At 41.4% G+C, this 16955-nt stretch overlaps 1 protein-coding gene across 7 annotated transcripts in view; it reads left to right on the top strand.

The window, feature by feature from the left end:
- The window catches only part of SNRPN (small nuclear ribonucleoprotein polypeptide N), a 145723-nt gene that overhangs the window by 45357 nt on the left and 83411 nt on the right, over positions 1–16955 (top strand). For 6 of the 7 annotated variants that reach the window (XM_025389494.1, XM_025389499.1, XM_025389496.1 and 3 more), the window contains one exon: positions 14808–14874. The exons of the other annotated variant lie outside the window; for it this stretch is intronic. The gene's annotated coding sequence lies outside the window, so the exon portion shown is untranslated. The remainder of the gene's footprint in view (positions 1–14807; positions 14875–16955) is intronic. 7 annotated transcript variants of the gene reach the window in all.

Below are 16955 nucleotides of genomic sequence, written 5' to 3'. Positions count from 1 at the left end.
GTGGTTTTGGACCATTGACAGTCAATGTGATTATTGATATAGCAGATTGATATCTACTGTATTTATTTCTGCTTTTCTTTTGCTGCCCTTGTTCTTTGTTCGTCCTCCTGTCTTCCATTTGTTTGCTTCCCTTTATGGTTTTAATTGAGAATTTTACATGATCCAATTTTCTCTTCTTAGCATATCATTTATTTTCTTTTTATTTTTAAATATTTTAGTATTTAAATAATTTTTACAAATAATTTTTATATTTTGTTTTTTGTTTGTTTGTTTTTTGAGATGGAGTCTCACTCTGTCGCCCACCCTGTAGTGCAGTGGTGTGATCATGGCTCACTGCAGCCTCTGACTCCCAGGTTCCAGCAATTCTCTTGCCTCAGCTTCCCAGGTAGCTGCGATTATAGGCATGCACCACCACACCCAGATAAGTTTTTAGTATTTTTAGCAGAGACGGAGTTGCACTATGTTGGCCAAGCTGGTCTCAAACTCCTGACCTCAGGTAATCCACCCACCTCGGTCTCCCAAGTGCTAGGATTACAGGCATGAGCCACCATGCCTGGCTAACAAATAATATTTTTAATTTCCATACATTTAGGTTCACTGTTTGTATTATAAAGTTATGCAGGGTTTCAAAAACAATATGATGTAGCCACCATGCAGGAAGGTTTTATTACCCTAAAGAAATTCCATCTACTTCACCTATTTCATTGTCCTCCTTGGAGAGTCCCTAGTTAACATTAATTTGTTTACTATCTCTATTGTTTTACCTTTCCCAGGGTGTCATATAAATGGAACTGCACAGTCTGTAGTCTTTTCAAACTGGCTTACTTAGCTTAAAACTATGCCTTTAATTTTATGAAGTATATCTTACAGTGATTTAGATTTGCATTGCCAAAGGACTAACGATGTTGATGGTCTTTTATGTGCCCTTTGGGGATACATACATATTCTTTGAAGAAATGTCTATTTATACAATTTACTCATTTATACAATTTACCCATACAATTTTTAGTTGGGATATTTGTCTTTTATTTTTTGAGATGTTACAATCTTTTATATATTCTGAACAGTAGACCCTCATTACCTATATGACTAGCAAATATTTTGTCTTTTTTTTTTTTTTTTTTTGAGACGGAGTCTTGCTCTGTTGCCCAGGCTGGAGTGCAGTGGCACAATCTCGGCTCACTGCAACCGCCACCTCATGGGTTCACACCATTCTCCTGCTTCAGCCTCCCGAGTAGCTGGGACTACAGGCACCCACCATCACGCCTGACTAATGTTTTGTATTTTTAGTAGAGATGGGGTTTAGTAGAGATGAGACTCAGTCTCCAAAAAATACAAAAATTAAAAATAAATAAAAATAAAATTATAAAAAAAGAGTGAAACTCCATCTCAAAAAAAAAAAAAAATTCCTCGTTGAATTGCCTTGGCAACTTTTGCAAATTCATAGACTATAAATGTCAGGGTGAATCTTTGGACAGTCATTTATATTCTATTGACCTATATTGCTGTCCTTATGCCAGTACCACAATGTCCTCATTACTATCACTTTATATTGTTTTGAAATCCCATAATCTAACTTTGTTCTGCTTCTCATTATCAATGTGGCTCTTTTAGATCTCATGAATTTCCATATGAATTTTAGAATCAGCTTACAAATTACTCTCCCCTTTCCCCCAAAAAGCAACAGGGATTTCCATAGCACAACATCACTCTGCTGGACAGCAAGAGGGTGTGTCCAGGAACCATACCTACTCTAGAAAGCCATGGGACTACATACCACATTTCCAGGGACATCTACAAAATCAAGACTCTTCTTTTTATGGTCCGAAATCACAGAGTATATTCTCCATATCTCATTCCTACCTTCAATGAGGAAATGAGTTCCTGGGATCTGAAGACCTGGAGTGAGAGATGCAGCTGACCTAGACCACATTTCTCACTTGTAAGATCAGAATAGCAAACATGTATGTACTAGTAATTTGGACATTTGCAATTCAAGAAATCTCACACCTCCCAGAGCATACTTCATTCACTCCATGAGAAAAAAACAAACTCACTTAAATCTTCATCTTCAGAAAAAAAAAAAAGGCAGAGTGGCAGACCAAAAACAAGCCATATGTCAATCTGGAGTAGGAGTGACCAGTGTCAAAGTGAAAAATGAGGGCTGATGAGCTTTGGTTCTCAGGCTTTAAAGATGGTAGATGCAAAACTGTCTATCCACGATGGGTTTATACTGATAATTTGGCAGTAAATGAAAGAATAGTGTAATCAACTGATGTCAGAGTGCACCTTTTAACAACGTTCAAGTACAGATGCATCTTAAAATTGACATTGTGAAAACAAAGTTTTCCAGAATCTAGTCATAATATGGCTGTCCTTGTCTGCACATGCAGCAACTTGATCTAAAAACCTTTGATTGATGTCTTCCGGTGATATGATCACCATCAAAACTTACAGAGGTGCTGTCGGTAGGTTGAATATATAATCTCACAAATAGGAGTCTAGGACTCTGTCAAGAAATGTGATGTCACCAAAGTTCCTGATTAGCAAAGATGATGATAACGTGGGGGAAATCATGGACAGGATGTGTAGAAGGTGATTCCGAAGAGTTTGATCTGAGTGACAGGAATTTTAGGAATGCTGTTGTTAGTGTATTCTGCTTATATTTTCCATCTTTGTCATTACAGAAGTGATGTAAGACTAATACCTACATTTATAGTAGTTGATTTTTCAGTAATAATATAAAATTCTAAGTGATAAGATGTATTTGTGCAATAGTCTACAAATTTATTCCTTTATTGTGACATAAAATAATGATGCATTTTACGATTGACTCAAATAATAACTATTTCAATTCCTTGGAAAACACTGTATTAGAAAATGTGGCTTAGTGTTTAGTATAGATGTGCTATTAGTCTACAGGTTTTAAGTATTATTAGTTCATTCAATTCTCACAACATTTCAAGAGGTAGGCAATATTACCACTCCCAAGTTCCAGTTATGAATCTGAGCTAAAGCCTTACAGGAAAGGAGCAGAAGAACCTGAGCTTGACTTGGTCTGTCTCCAGAATCTTTGTTTACATCAACTATGTTAGAATATCTTTTCTTCTATATGATAAATACATCCTAAGTCTTGTTTCAGAAATCATTCTTTACACAATAGACATGAAATTATTTTTCTCAATTGCAATCTAAATGCTACATAAAATTGTTTTTATGTTCAGGTCAATGAACCATCTGGTGATCATTTTGTATGTAATGTGGGGTCAAAGGTCAGATTTTTATTTCCCCTCCCCCTGCAGAAGGATATTCAATTTCCTAGAACATTGATAGAAAAATCAATTTTCCCCCCATTGAACTGTCTTAAATATGTATGTATAGGAGTTTTCCACCAGCCATGGTGGCTCACACCTGAAATCCCAGCAATTTAGGTGGCTGTGGTGTGAGGACTGCTTGAGCCCAGGAGTTTGAGAAAGGCCTAGGCAACATAGTGAAACACTGTCTCTACAGCAATAAAAATTTTAGGCTGGGTGCAGTAGCTCACACCTGTAATCCCAGCACTTTGCGAGGCCAAGGCGGGTGGATCACCTGAGGGCAGGTGTTCGAGACCAGCCCGGCCAACACACTGAAACCCCGTCTCTACCACAAATACAAAAACTAGCTTGGCATGGTGGCGCATGCTTGTAGTCCTAGCTACTCAGGAGGCTGAGGCAGGAGAATCGCTTGAACCCAGGAAGCAGAGGTTGCAGTGAGCCGAGATCATGCCACTGCACTCCAGCTTGGGCGATGGAGTGAGACTTTGTCTCAAAAAAAAAAAAAAATTGTAACAATAAGGAGTGTTCAATACTCATTCTACTTGCTAACACTATGCAGCTTCAAATCTTGCCTTTTTTTTTTTATTTTGAGACGGAGTCTCACTCTGTCACCCAGGCTGGAGTGCAGTGGCACAATCTCGGCTCACTGCAAGCTCCATCTCCCGGGTTCACGCCATTCTCCTGCCTCAGCCTCCCAAGTAGCTGGTACTACAGGTGCCCATCACCACGCCCAGCTAATTTTTTGTATTTTTAGTAGAGACGGGGTTTCACCATGTTAGTCAGGATGGTCTCCATCTCCTGACCTCGTGATTTGCCCGCCTCTGCCTCCCAAAGTGCTGGGATTACAGGCATGAGTCACCGCGCCCAGCAGAAATATTGCCTTTTAATGAATTTGTTTTTAATTTGTCTTTCTGACTAATATCTTTATCACTTGTGTACATTTTTTTTCTTTTAGCCACATAAATATCATCTACAACCCAAAATACATTTCTCCTTTATTTAAAGCACAAATCAAGCAGATGTTCAACAAATAGGCAATAAAAATCAGATTAAAGATACTGTAGGTCCAGTAGCTGTGGCTCACACCTGTAATCCCAACACTTTGGGAAGCTGAGGCAGCAGATCACCTGAGCTCAGGAGTTTGAGACCACCCTGGCCAACATGGTGAAACCTCTTCTCTGCTAAAAATATAAAAATTAGCCGGGTGTGGTGGTGCGCACCTGTAATCCGAGCTACTCAGGAGGCTGAGGCAGGAGAATCGCTTGAGCCCAGGAGGCAGAGGTTGCAGTGAGCTGAGACTGCACTACTGCACTCCAGCCTGGGCCACAGAGTGAGACTCTGTCTCAAAAAAAAAAAAAAAAAAAAAGACGCTGTAGTAGGAAATGTGCATTACTCTATTGAAATCCACAAAATGCATGAGCATACACCCTAAATGTAAATGGTAATTGAAGGTTTTCTGGAAGAGGCAATTTATGATTTAATAGATGAAGAATAAGTAGCTAAAAACCATGTAAATTAGAGCTAATAAATACAAAAGATCATTAGTATTGACGTAGAGAATAGGAGTGTAGAGAATGCAAAAAAAATTGAGACATCGCAAGGAGAGCAGCAATTTCAGTACACTTGAAGGAAGCTAGAAATAGATATACAAATTTCAGTACACTTGAAGGAAGCTAGAAGTATATACCAGGGCTAGATTTTTAAGATATTCAATGTCGTGTCAATGTGTTGGTATTTTATAATCTTCTGTAGTTCCAGATATTAGCTAGGGTGTGCTCACTTAGGAACACAGCTGTTGAAATTGTAAATTAGAATTTGGGTCTCATACATTTGAAGAAAAAATTATATGAGGCTTAGGTTCAGATTCTGTACAGACAAAGGAAAAGTAAGGGTGGGGAAAATAGCCTGAGGTCCAGGAAAAATGGCCACAGAAGATTTTCGTATTTTCAGATAAAATCTACTCTTCACGTTAGACCTCCCTATGAAAGATGCTGGTTCAATAATAAACTCTCCACCTGGAAAAGGACATTTAAGCTCCAAATCCAGGTTGCTTTCATGCCTTGAAGTCACCTTATTTGTACTTCAGAAGCACGTGCTAGCTAGCTTTAGGGAATGAGGAACCCTGTGCTGACAGTGCCATCTAGCATCAACAGAAACAGGAACCAATGGCAACCTTAATAAGTACAGGAAAAAAGGTGGGGCCCAGGAACCAAGAAAGACTGCTCGTTTGAGCAGGATTTTTACAATTTACTTAAAAACTTAAACGTAATGCATAAATGCTCTGGGATTAAATAATGTAACGTAGGCCAGGCGCAGTGGCTGACGCCTGTAATCCTAGCACTTTGGGAGACTCAGACGGGTGGCTCACCTGAGGTCAGGAGTTCAAGACCAGACTGGCCAACATGGTGAAACCTCATCTTTACAAAACACACACACAGAGACACACACACACACACACACACACAAACGCCGGGCGCGCTGGCACGCGCCTGTAATCCCAGCTACTCCGGAGGCTGGGGCAGGAGAATTGCTTGAACCCGGGAGGAGGATGTTGTGGTGAACCAAGATCGGGCCACTGCCTGGGCAACAGAGCGAAACTCCGTCTTAAAAAAAAAAAAAAATGCAATCTAATAATGCCCAGCAACGATGCAGGGAAGCCTGGCCCATACTCACTTTTCCAGTCACCTGCTGTTAAGTAGTGCACGTGTTAAAGGACTATGTGAGTCCTAGTAGCTGATTCTTTCACTTACAAACATGAATGGACACGATTGTGTTAACATGGGCAAACACGTAAAATTTGATTGTAAAACTAGTTGACGCTGAACTGTGACACATTAAATCCTTGAGTAATTGTGTGTTTCCATACATATATTCGGTGCCACTACAGTTCACAAGATGAACGGGACTTCTTAGGTTAAAGCCTTGAAAAGTTATTCTTTAAAACGTTTTCCAATCTGATAGAGAGATCCGGCGTATTCGCGCAAGTCTCCGTGGCGGGTCCGGGGCTCCTGAAGCCCCGCGGGTCTCGATGGTGCCACCATAGCTATTACGGCGACCACCGCGGATACGCAGCCCGCAGGAAACGCGCCATCGTTCCGAGCGGCTGACAAACCCGCAGTGCGCTATGGGAAGGTCACCTGACAGTTGGGGAGAACGGCAGCCCGCAGGGGCCGATCTTCTTCGCGCCTGCACAGCCCAGGCGGAATTGGGAGGCCTCCTCCCCTCCCGGTTTCCGTTTCCGCGCGCCCCAAGGGTCCGTTCCGCTTATGGCGGCCGCCAGGAGTCTCCCTTCCGTTGCAAGCGTTAAAAATTTCCTCTCTAGGCTTCGTATAATTTGTTCTGGTCTTGCACTTTATATTTGCATTAACCTTGGGTTTGTTTGTTGTTTTCCCATGAAAGTTTGTATCGTGGTTTTTCTATAACATCCCCTCCTCTTGTTATATAAACATTGACCTATAGTTGTATATCCTTCCCTCTCAATATTAACAATTTTCTCTTTTTTGCGTTCTTTGAAAAAAAGAAATCCTTTTCAAAAATACTGAACTTGTCATTTTTAAGAAATCAGATACTACTTTAATCATTTATGTACTGTCTTTAAGATTCTCTATATATTCTCTATTGTTTATCTTTTCCAGTAATATACCTTTAATATGAGAGGACTTGTGGAGGCTTCAAGGTCACACTTTCAAAACCCAGAGTTTTAGTATCTCATTATAGAGTATTTGTAATTTAAGAAAAATTATACAAGGTTGAAAGAATTTTCACAAATATATTTTTTAAATAGCTGCTATTCCTCCAGAATGCATAAGGACAATACTACTTTCAGCTAGTACTTTTTAAGTGATCATTTTCTGCCTCGTATTCTTTTGAAATTATGCATTTAGGCCTGGCGCGGTGGCTCACGCCTGTAATCCTAGTACTTTGGGCGGCGGAGGCGGGCAGATTGGGTGAGCTCAGGGGTTCGAGACCAGCCTGGGCAACACAGTGAAATCCCATCTCTACTAAAATACAAAATAAATTAGCCGGGCGTGAAGGTGTTCGCCTGTAGTCCCAGCTACTCAGGAGGCTGAGGCAGGAGAATTGCTTGAACCCGGGAGGCGAAGGTTGCAGTGAGCCCAGATCGTGCCACTGCACTCTAGCCTGGAGGACAGAGCGAGATTCCGGTCTCTACAAAAAATAAAAATAAAAAAAGGAAAAAAAAAAAGAAATTATGCATTTAATTGAAGCCCAGAAAATATATGTGTAATGTGTTCTATGAAATGAAACATTGTTTAGATGAGAAAATAAACGTAAAATGCATTTGCCTTTTCAAAGCAGCAATTAGTGGCGAAGTGTGAACACAAAACCAGTCTTTCTGCAGAGACCATGTCTGTCACCCTTGTGCTGGAATGAACAACGTCACATATTTTTTTGTTTGCATATGGCCTGAGGGTCAAATTCTGCCCAGCATGTTTGCTTTCTTTTTTAAATAAATATTTGTTGGAACACAGCTATGCTGTTCATTTTTGTATTGCTGATAGCTGCCTTAATGCTACAATGGCAGTAGTTGCAAAAGAGACAGAATGACCCATAAAACTAAAATTATATACTCTCTAGCCTTCCTACCACCCAGTGTTCTGTCTGGTGTTAGGGCAATTAAGTCTTTGGTATGTTAATTTGGGTGAGATTCACACTTGGGCTGTTGGAGAGGAGTGGGTGAACCTGTGAGTTAATCAGCAACTCCAAGAGGTCCATTTCCCAAGCATCTTTCCTTCCATAACTTCACGGTAATTTTGGTTTCCTTTTGTCTCCTCTGGCCATTATTTTTCTACTTCTGGGGTAGAGGAAAAAAGGAAAACGATGAGGTTGGACCCACTCTCTTGGACCTTTAATGACTCCTGGCAGAGAAAGGTTTTCCAACTTTTAGTTTTTGTTCTTGTGAACTCCCTGAGTGGCCACTGTCATCATGACAACAGGATGGCCTGAGAGGTGGAGTAGAAGAGATTGGAGAAAAAGGCAACAGAGTGAGACCCTGTCTCAAAATGAGGGGGATGGTGGTGGAGGGATGGGAGGAAAGGGGAATTCTTCACTCTGAGTTCCATTTTCATTCCTTGAGCTAGAAGACTTCCTGGAGCCCTCAGTCTGCACCACAGACTCACTTCTGAGTTTCTGCCTGTCTTAAGTTCAGGCCTGGGGATAAGTGAGAGGTAAAAGTTAAAATTCATCACCAATTTAGTAGTACTTCACAATCCAGTGTTATTCCTTCATTTCCCTGTTACTACTTAGTCCTCAAACAGCTCTTCCATATGTTTTATCCAAGTTTTATAGCTATATTCAGTAGGAGAGACAAGGCAGAATATACTTTATCTTTCCTGAAAATGGAACCCTAATGGGAGCCTGATGAATCTTTTTAATTGAAGCCAAAATAAAAAAAGGAAATTAATATGTGCTCACAAATTCATATTTATACTCATAAAATATGACATTCAACCCAAGTTATTCATTTTAATATTTATATCTTTTTTTGTGAGACAGAGTCTTGCTCTGCTGTCCAGGCTGGAGTGGAATGGCACAATCTCGGCTCACTGCAACCTCTGTCTTCAGGGTTCAAGCGATTCTTGTGCCTCACTACGGGGTCTTTCTACGTTGCCCAGGCTGGTCTCGAACTTCTTGACTCAAGTGATCCTCCCGCCATGGCCTCCCACAGTGCTGGGATTACAGGCATAAGCCACCACGCCTGGTCCCAAAGAATTTTAATCTTCAAAAAAACAAAATCATATTTGCTGTCCCCGTGTGACATTTGAATAATGACGGTTGATGCAACTTTACATTTCATTTTTATGAACTGAAAAAAATGGAGCCTCCACAGGAGAAGTTCTCTGCTCTGCCTGGAAGATAGGCAGGTGTTCAGAGCATAGAAAGATACTGCTGCCCCAGGTAATGCAGTCAAGAGGGAATTCAAACGTATGGAGGTGATTTTTATTGCTATCAAAAGGGTGTGGTTTAAAAAGTCACAGTAAGGGCCGAGTGTGGTGGCTCATGCCTGTAATCTCAGCACTTTGGGAGGCCAAGGCGGGCGGATCACCTGAGGTCAGGAGTTCCAGAACAGCCTGGCCAACATGGTGAAACCCGTCTCTACTAAAAATACCAAAAAAAAAAACAATTAGCTGGGCATGGTGGTGGGCGCCTGTAATCCCAGCTACTTGGGAGGCTGAGACAGGAGAATTGTTTGAACCTGGGAGGCAGAGGTTGCAGTGAGCCGAGATTGTACCACTGCACTCCAGCCTGCGCAACAAGAGCGGAACTCCGTCTCGAAAGAGAGAGAGAGAGATCACAGTAAGGCACCGTAGCTGACTCAAACAAAAATTTAAAAAGTCATTGTGTTCCAGCATAGGCCTGATAATTTAAAAATCGAAGAACCGTGGATATATTAACAATTACATAAAGCATATCTAGATTTTGAAGTCATTTCATGCCATATTCATGAGTTCTGGGTTTATTAACTATTCCTCTGCTTTATTTGGTGTATCAGTTTTAGGAACACTGTATGTATAATTGTCAAGTCTTTCGTCTGAAGGTGCCAAAACAAAGCCTGGCTTTAGGATCAGATCCTGGGCAGGCAAAAGAGAGATAGAGGCAGAACAAGATATCCTTCCTATCTGAAGTGGCCATGTGTTTTCAATTGACAACCTTCGCCTCATCCGCTTCTTATCTGAAGGGGCCACGTGTTTTCAATTGACAACCTTCGCCTCATCCGCTTCTTATCTGAAGGGGCCACGTGTTTTCAGTTGGCAGCCTTCTCGTCATCCACTTCTTATCTGAAGTAGCCATGTGTTTTCAATTAACAGCCTTGGCCTCATCCACTTCTTATCTGAAGGGGCCCTGTGTTTTCAATTAACAGCCTTCTTCTCATCCACTTCCACCTTGCCCTGATGCTCTCAGAGTAGGCTACGAAGGCCTCTCCCTAACCACATTCTAGCTGCCTCTTTATATCCTCCGTGGATCATTTCTCCAAGCTGTACGTGTCCTGGTAATTGGTTTTGAATTTTTATGTTCTTCTATGTGCAAATGATTAAATATTAAATACAAAAGTAGGTTCGTTTGTATTTTCCAGGCCCATAATCTCTAACTTTTGTTTTTGCTACAAAGCCTTTAAAAAAAATTCAGTCACCCTAGATTCAGATTTTAACTAAAATTTATTTTTGAAGGTAAATGTCTTACATAAAGTTTGGCTAAAAGGGAAGAAAAAAAATATTACCTAAAGTTTATGTGGTCATTGTATTTGCAGTATTTTAGCAAGCATGATTTTTAATGATATTCAAAAATTTTGACAATGAATACTGTTACAGAGACTAAGAGTGCATGATTTCTTCCACTTTCATAGCACAGATGCTCCTCAACTTACGATGGGGTTATGTCCCCAATAAACCTACCATAAATTGAAAATATTGTAAATTGGCGGGGTGCAGTGGCTCACGCCTGTCATTCCAGTACTTTGGGAGGCTGAGGCAGGCGGATCATAAGGTCAGGAGTTCGAGACCAGCCTGACCAACACGGTTAAACCCCATCTCTACTAAAAATACAAAAATTAGCTGGACATGGTGGTGTGCATCTGTAATCCTAGCTACTCAGGAGGCTGAGGAAGGAGAATCGCTTGAACCCAGGAGGCAGATGTTGCAGTGAGCCGAGATCATGCCACTGCACTCCAGCCTGGGTGACAGAGCAAGATTCCATCTCAAAAATAAAAATTAAAAATAAATATATATATATAGTAAGCTGAAATGCATTTAATATACCTAATCTATTGAATATCATTGCTTGGCCCAGCCTTGAGCACTTAAATGTGCTCAAACCACATTAGCCTATGGTTGGGCAAAATTATCAAACACAAAGTGTATTTTATAATAAAGTGTTGAATATCTCATGTAACTCATTGTGAAAAACTGAAAGTGAAAAACAGAATGGTTGTGTGACTTCTCAAAGTTCAGTTTCTACTGAACGCTTATCACTTTCATACCATCATAAAGTTGAAAAATTGTAAATTGAACCATCTTAAGTTGAGTACCATCTGTACTGTGAAATTCCAACTTCTGGATAGTCAAGAAGGAAGCCAGGGAAATTTGAAATCAGAGGCTTTGCGGCCAACTAAGCAGAGAGGCCAAGCATATTCCTTGGATGATCTGTGGTGGACGGTCTCTGCCAAGATATGCCCCATTAGCACGCACAGCCCTGTACATACACAAAGCCTGTAGGAAAGGCACCTTGGCCAGAGCCTTGGGCTCACCCTAGTGCAGTGTGGAAAGGTCATCTGGCTGTCTGGGAGGACAGTAGCCCACAGGGGCTGAAGCTGGGCACACCCACTGGGTATAGATGGCTCAGGGCCAGTTTTATAATCCCTACCTCCTCAAAAAAAACACTCCACTCTTGACCATTGCACTCCAACCTCTGTCCCTGCATCCTCTACCAGGCTGCACACCTGCAATTGCACTTTGAATAATAACAGGCATCATTGGCAATATCTTACGCTCTTATTTCAGATAAAGCCTTGAAAAATATATGTGCAATTATATCTGTGCTTCTTTGTGGATATATGTTTTATTATATTCACTATGTGATTATAATAATATTAGTTACTACTAGTATTTATCAAGAACGTAGGGCTGAAGCTGGGCTCAGTGGCTCATGCCTGTAATTCCAGCATTTTGGGAGGCTGAGGCAGGTGTATTACTTGAGGTCAGGAATTCAAGACCAGCCTGGCCAACATGGCGAAACCTAGTCTCTACTAAAAATACAAAAATTGGCCGGGCATGGTGGCTCATGCCTGTAGTCTCAGCTACTCGGGAGACCGAGGCACGAGAATTGCTTGAGCCTGGGAGGTGGAGGTTGCAGTGAGCTGAGATCATGTCACTGCACTCCAGCCGGGGCAACAGAGCATCACTCTGTCTTAAAAAAAAGAAGAAAAAGAAAAAAAGAATGTAGGGCTGGGCATGGTGGCTCACGCCTGTAATCCCAGCATTTTGGTAGGCCGAGGCAGCAAGATTGCTTGAGCTCAGGAGTTCAAGACCAGCCTGGGCAACATGGCAAAACCCTGCCTCTACAAAAAAAAAAAAAAAAAAAATTGTGTGTGTGTATGTATGTATATATGTGTGTGTGTGTGTATACATGTCAGGCATGGTGGCACATGCCTGTGGTCCCAGCTACTTTAGAGGCTGAGGTGGGAGGATTGCTTGAGCCCAGAAGGTTGAGGCTGCAGTGAGGCATGATGGATCCATTGCACTTCAGCTGGGGTGAAACAGCAAGACCCTGTCTCAAAACACAAACAAACAGAAAGGGTGTAGTATATTCCTGGTATTGATCGTGTTTTTCATAGTTTAAGTAAGACTTGGTGTAAAGGTATGCATTGTGTAGTATAAATGCACAGAGAGGAAAGGAGAGATTGGGTACAAATTCAGGAAGGCATGAAGTGTTGATGTCATGACACTTAGCCCATCCTTGCTTTGCACAGACCACGTTTCTCACCACTGTGCTGGTATATACACCAGCATGATCTTCTGAAGCCTCAGATAATTTGGTGTGGATGGCTTTGTTTTGGATTTTTTTAAATTTTGTTCTCTTAAAACTTTCCGAGGTATTTCATATTCATAGGTCACAGTTACTTTCCATTTACTATTATACTTTTATGTTTTTTTTTTCTTATTTTGGTATGAGAAACGTTGGAATAATCATGCCTAGACATAACTAAGCCAACGTCAAAATGTTTGTAGGGGAGACTCATAGTGTTGCCAGAAAAAGGGGCCCCGACCCAGACCCCGAAAGAGGGTTCTTGGATCTCTAGCAGGAAGGAAATCAAGATGAGACGCAGAGTGCACTGGAAAGAGAGAGTTTATTGAAAGCTACTCGACTATAGAGCACAGCATCCTCAGACAGCAAGAGGAGAAATGCCTTGTATTTAAGTTTTTCTCATGTAAGCCTCTTGTCTATGTAAAGACTAAACTAAGCTGTGTCTACGTGCAGGTGGGTTGACAGCATGACAAAATTTACTATTCTGTTGATTTAAAGAAAATGGTCCTTAACATTTTATTAAGTACATCAAAGCCATAACTGTAAGTAATTTGAAAGCACATATTGTTATGGGTATTGGGACATCTGGATTTTGTGTTGTAGGAGTGTGTCCTTACACCAGTAGCCTAGGTATTGTTAAGCTGTTTCCTCAATTATAAACATGGCTATGGGTTGTGACCAGCAAGGAATGTGCCTTAGTTAATCTCAAGATGGAGCTGAACTTAAAATGCTATTACTTTGACTCTAACCGGCTCCTGCTTCTCTAACAATAGGGTCAAAGGTGTTCTTTAAAATCTTCCTAGACATTGCCAAATTGCTTTTGGAAACTTCTCACCTGGTAAGATGGCATGATTATCTTTGGCTCATTTTTCTACATAGACTTGGAAACAGTTTTATGTTTATAAATGTGTATCACCTCATTTATAAATTTGTTTGAATAATTTAACCGTTTTGCTTTCATTCGCTGTTTTGCTACTCTCTATTTTCCTTGCCTGAGTCTTTCCCACATCTCTGCAACATTGTATGGTTTCCCACACCTAAAACCAAAGAGGGACAGGCAAGCCAGTGCAGAGAGCAGAGGCTGATGAGAAGGAAGGATTTTCAAGGAAGGAATCTGAGGCCATGTGTGTGTGCGTGTGTGTGTGTGTGTGCGCGCGCGCGCGTGTGTGTGTGTGTGTGTGTGAGAATGTGTGTGTGTGTCTGGGGTGTGAGTATTGTTATTAGAGTGTTGCCCACCTGTTGCATGGCCATATTTTTACTATCAGGATATAGAACACAATTACTACAACTGCATACAGATGAAATGAGTTTATTTTTCATATGTATTTAAAAATAATAGTGTGAACAGACCAGAACCCTTCTTCAAAGTTGAAGAATGTCCTCATGGACCCAACATCCATCTGGTTTCTGTTTCTGCATTCTCAGTGGATAGCCTCACTTCTCTTTCTCCAATTTTGGAGGATGCGTCAAAAATTCTCTTCTTAACCAAACATTAGTCAGGCTCCGGAACGTTCTCCTAACTCCATCCATGCACTTTCTCGTAAAATGTAGTTTTAGCAAGAACACTGCTACGTTAGTTTAGCAAGACCCCCACACCTTAGATAACTGATCACCTTCAATATCTTATCAGGTTCCTCATCCTCCACCATCCCTTAAGTGATCATCCCAGCTTGTCTTCAGCGAGAATCCTGTTAGATCAGTTTAGCCAGAATCCCTCTTGCCCCGATGTTAATTCTTAGTAATTTTCCAACCACTAGTCCCCACCCTATTCCTTGGGCATAAATTGCCACTTGCCCATGCTGTACTTAGAGTTACTTAAAGAGTTGAGTCTAACTCTCTCCCACACTGCACGGCCCCATTACGGCAGTCCCTAAATCTATTGCAGTGGTCCTGGATAAAGTTTTCCTTACTGTGCATTAACAAGTATCATTGAAAATTATTTTTCTTTAACAGATACTTTGACGAAGGTAATTGGGACTCCCATCAAATCTGCACGCAGCCACGTGGGGCACTTCTCCAGGTAAGGATTGTCCCTGTTCACTTACATTCCTGTCAGGAAAATGGTAGGTTCAGGGTCAGGCTTTACCATTTTCTTCAGGAGCGACCCGTCTGATGTTCAGTCAGCCATCAGATGGGTTCAGCCGTAGCACACATTAGCTGTGACGTGACATTGTTTATGACAATGACTTTGAGCAGAGTTGCACACCTGAAAAGGGACTCAATTAAAATTACCATTCATTTTAGTGATCTCTCACATGCATTTATGATTTCCATTTTCCAAAACCCCAATGTTACATTTCTTCTTCACATGTTAGATATGAACAAAGTAAGACTAACTGTAGCCGCATCCTCTTTACTTGGGACCCTACCCAAAGTGGCAGGCATGGGATGTAAAGTGACATAATCAGAGACCGTCAAACTGGCTTTTAATCGTTAAGTATCATTGTCATCTCAAAGCAATTGGCATAGTTGCTGACCCCTTAAATGTCCTTTCTCCATCTTATCGTCTCCTTTGTTCCCTGTATCATCTTGAGGTTTTTGTTTGTGTGTTTGTTTATTTTGAGATGGAGTCTTGCTCTGTTGCCAAGACTGGAGTGCAGTGGCATGATCTCAGCTCACCGCAACCTCTGCCTCTCGGGTTCAAGCAATTCTCCTGCCTCAAGCTCCCATGTAGTTGGGATTACAGGCATGTGCCACCATGCCCGGCTAATGTTGGTATTTTTAGTAGAGACAAGGTTTCACCATGTTGACCAGGCTTTTCTCGAACTCCTGACCTCAGGTTATGCTCCCACCTTGGCCTCCCAAAGTGCCGAGATTACCAGCGTGAGCCACCGCACCCCGGCCTCACTGAGTTTTAATGCTGACTTGAACTGTGTCTGTGGGCATGAGCATCAGTCCTTGTATTATAATAGGTCTGGGTTGGGTGTGGTGGCTCACACCTGTAATCTCAGCACTTTGGGAGGCTGAGGCAGGCTCATAGGTAAACAACTTAGACAAAGTTTTCACATTTTCCGAGATTTGTGTACGTTGGAGATTCAGAAAAATGTAACCTAGAATTAAATGATAGGTGGAATAGCTGCCTTTGGGGGCGGAGAGGACAGGCATCAGACCTGGGATAGACAAGGGAGGCCTCTTGTTCCTTGAAATGGTACCCCAGCCTATGAGGTCTGCATGCCAGGAAGCCGAATGAGTGAGGATGGTCTGTGTCCACTGGGGAGGTCCCTGGATGTTGCCAGGAGGGATAGGGTCTGGGAAAGAGGGAGGGTGGAGACAGGCAGAGAGGACCCCCCAGGCTCATGGATAGACTGACCCGAGGACTTATATTAAGTCATAGGACAGTAGAGAAAGTAAGAGCCAAGCATAATGTAATCCCAACAATGTACAAAATATTAATCATTTTATTAGTTAATGTCAATGAACTGTACACTTAAAATGGTTAAAAAAGGTAAATTTTAGGTTACATATATTTTACCGTAATATAAAATGAGAAATATATTAGAAATAACTTTTTTTAATTGTTTTTTTTGAGATGGAGTCTTGCTCTGTTGCCCAGGCTAGAATGCAGTGGCACAATCTCAACTCACTACAACCTCCGCCTCTCGGGTTCAAGTCATTCTCCTGCCTCAGCCTCTCAAGCAGCTGGGATTACAGGCACCCGCCACCATGTCCGGCTAATTTTTGTATTTTTAGTAGAGACGGGTTTCACCGTCTTGCCCAGGCTGGTCTCAAACTCCTGACCTCGTGATCCACCCGCCTCGGGCTCCTAAAGTGCTGAGATTATAGGTGTGAGCCACCATGCCATGCCTGGCCAGGAATGACTTTCAACTATATTTTCTTAACTATGTATTCCTACACAACATGAGTTTTGTAATAGTTTATTTTTGTTTTGTTTTGTAATTTTTTTCTTTTATTGTAAAGAAAGAAGTACATTGTTTCAGTGTGTAAGAATGCAAAAGTAATAATCAGACGTTTATCACACCTTAACAAAAAGGGACCTTATTTTCTAAGATGTTGCTGCATTCAGTCCCTTTCTTGGTGTGGTAAAAGCACCAATCAGCCAGGGAGGCACTATAAATACAGAAGAGAAGTTTCCTACAAAGA

Source organism: Theropithecus gelada, chromosome 7a (genome assembly GCF_003255815.1).
Source record: "Theropithecus gelada isolate Dixy chromosome 7a, Tgel_1.0, whole genome shotgun sequence".
In the NCBI taxonomy this organism is placed as follows: domain Eukaryota; kingdom Metazoa; phylum Chordata; class Mammalia; order Primates; family Cercopithecidae; genus Theropithecus; species Theropithecus gelada.
Note: the sequence above shows the minus strand (reverse complement) of the source record. Positions and strands in the feature narration are given on the sequence as shown.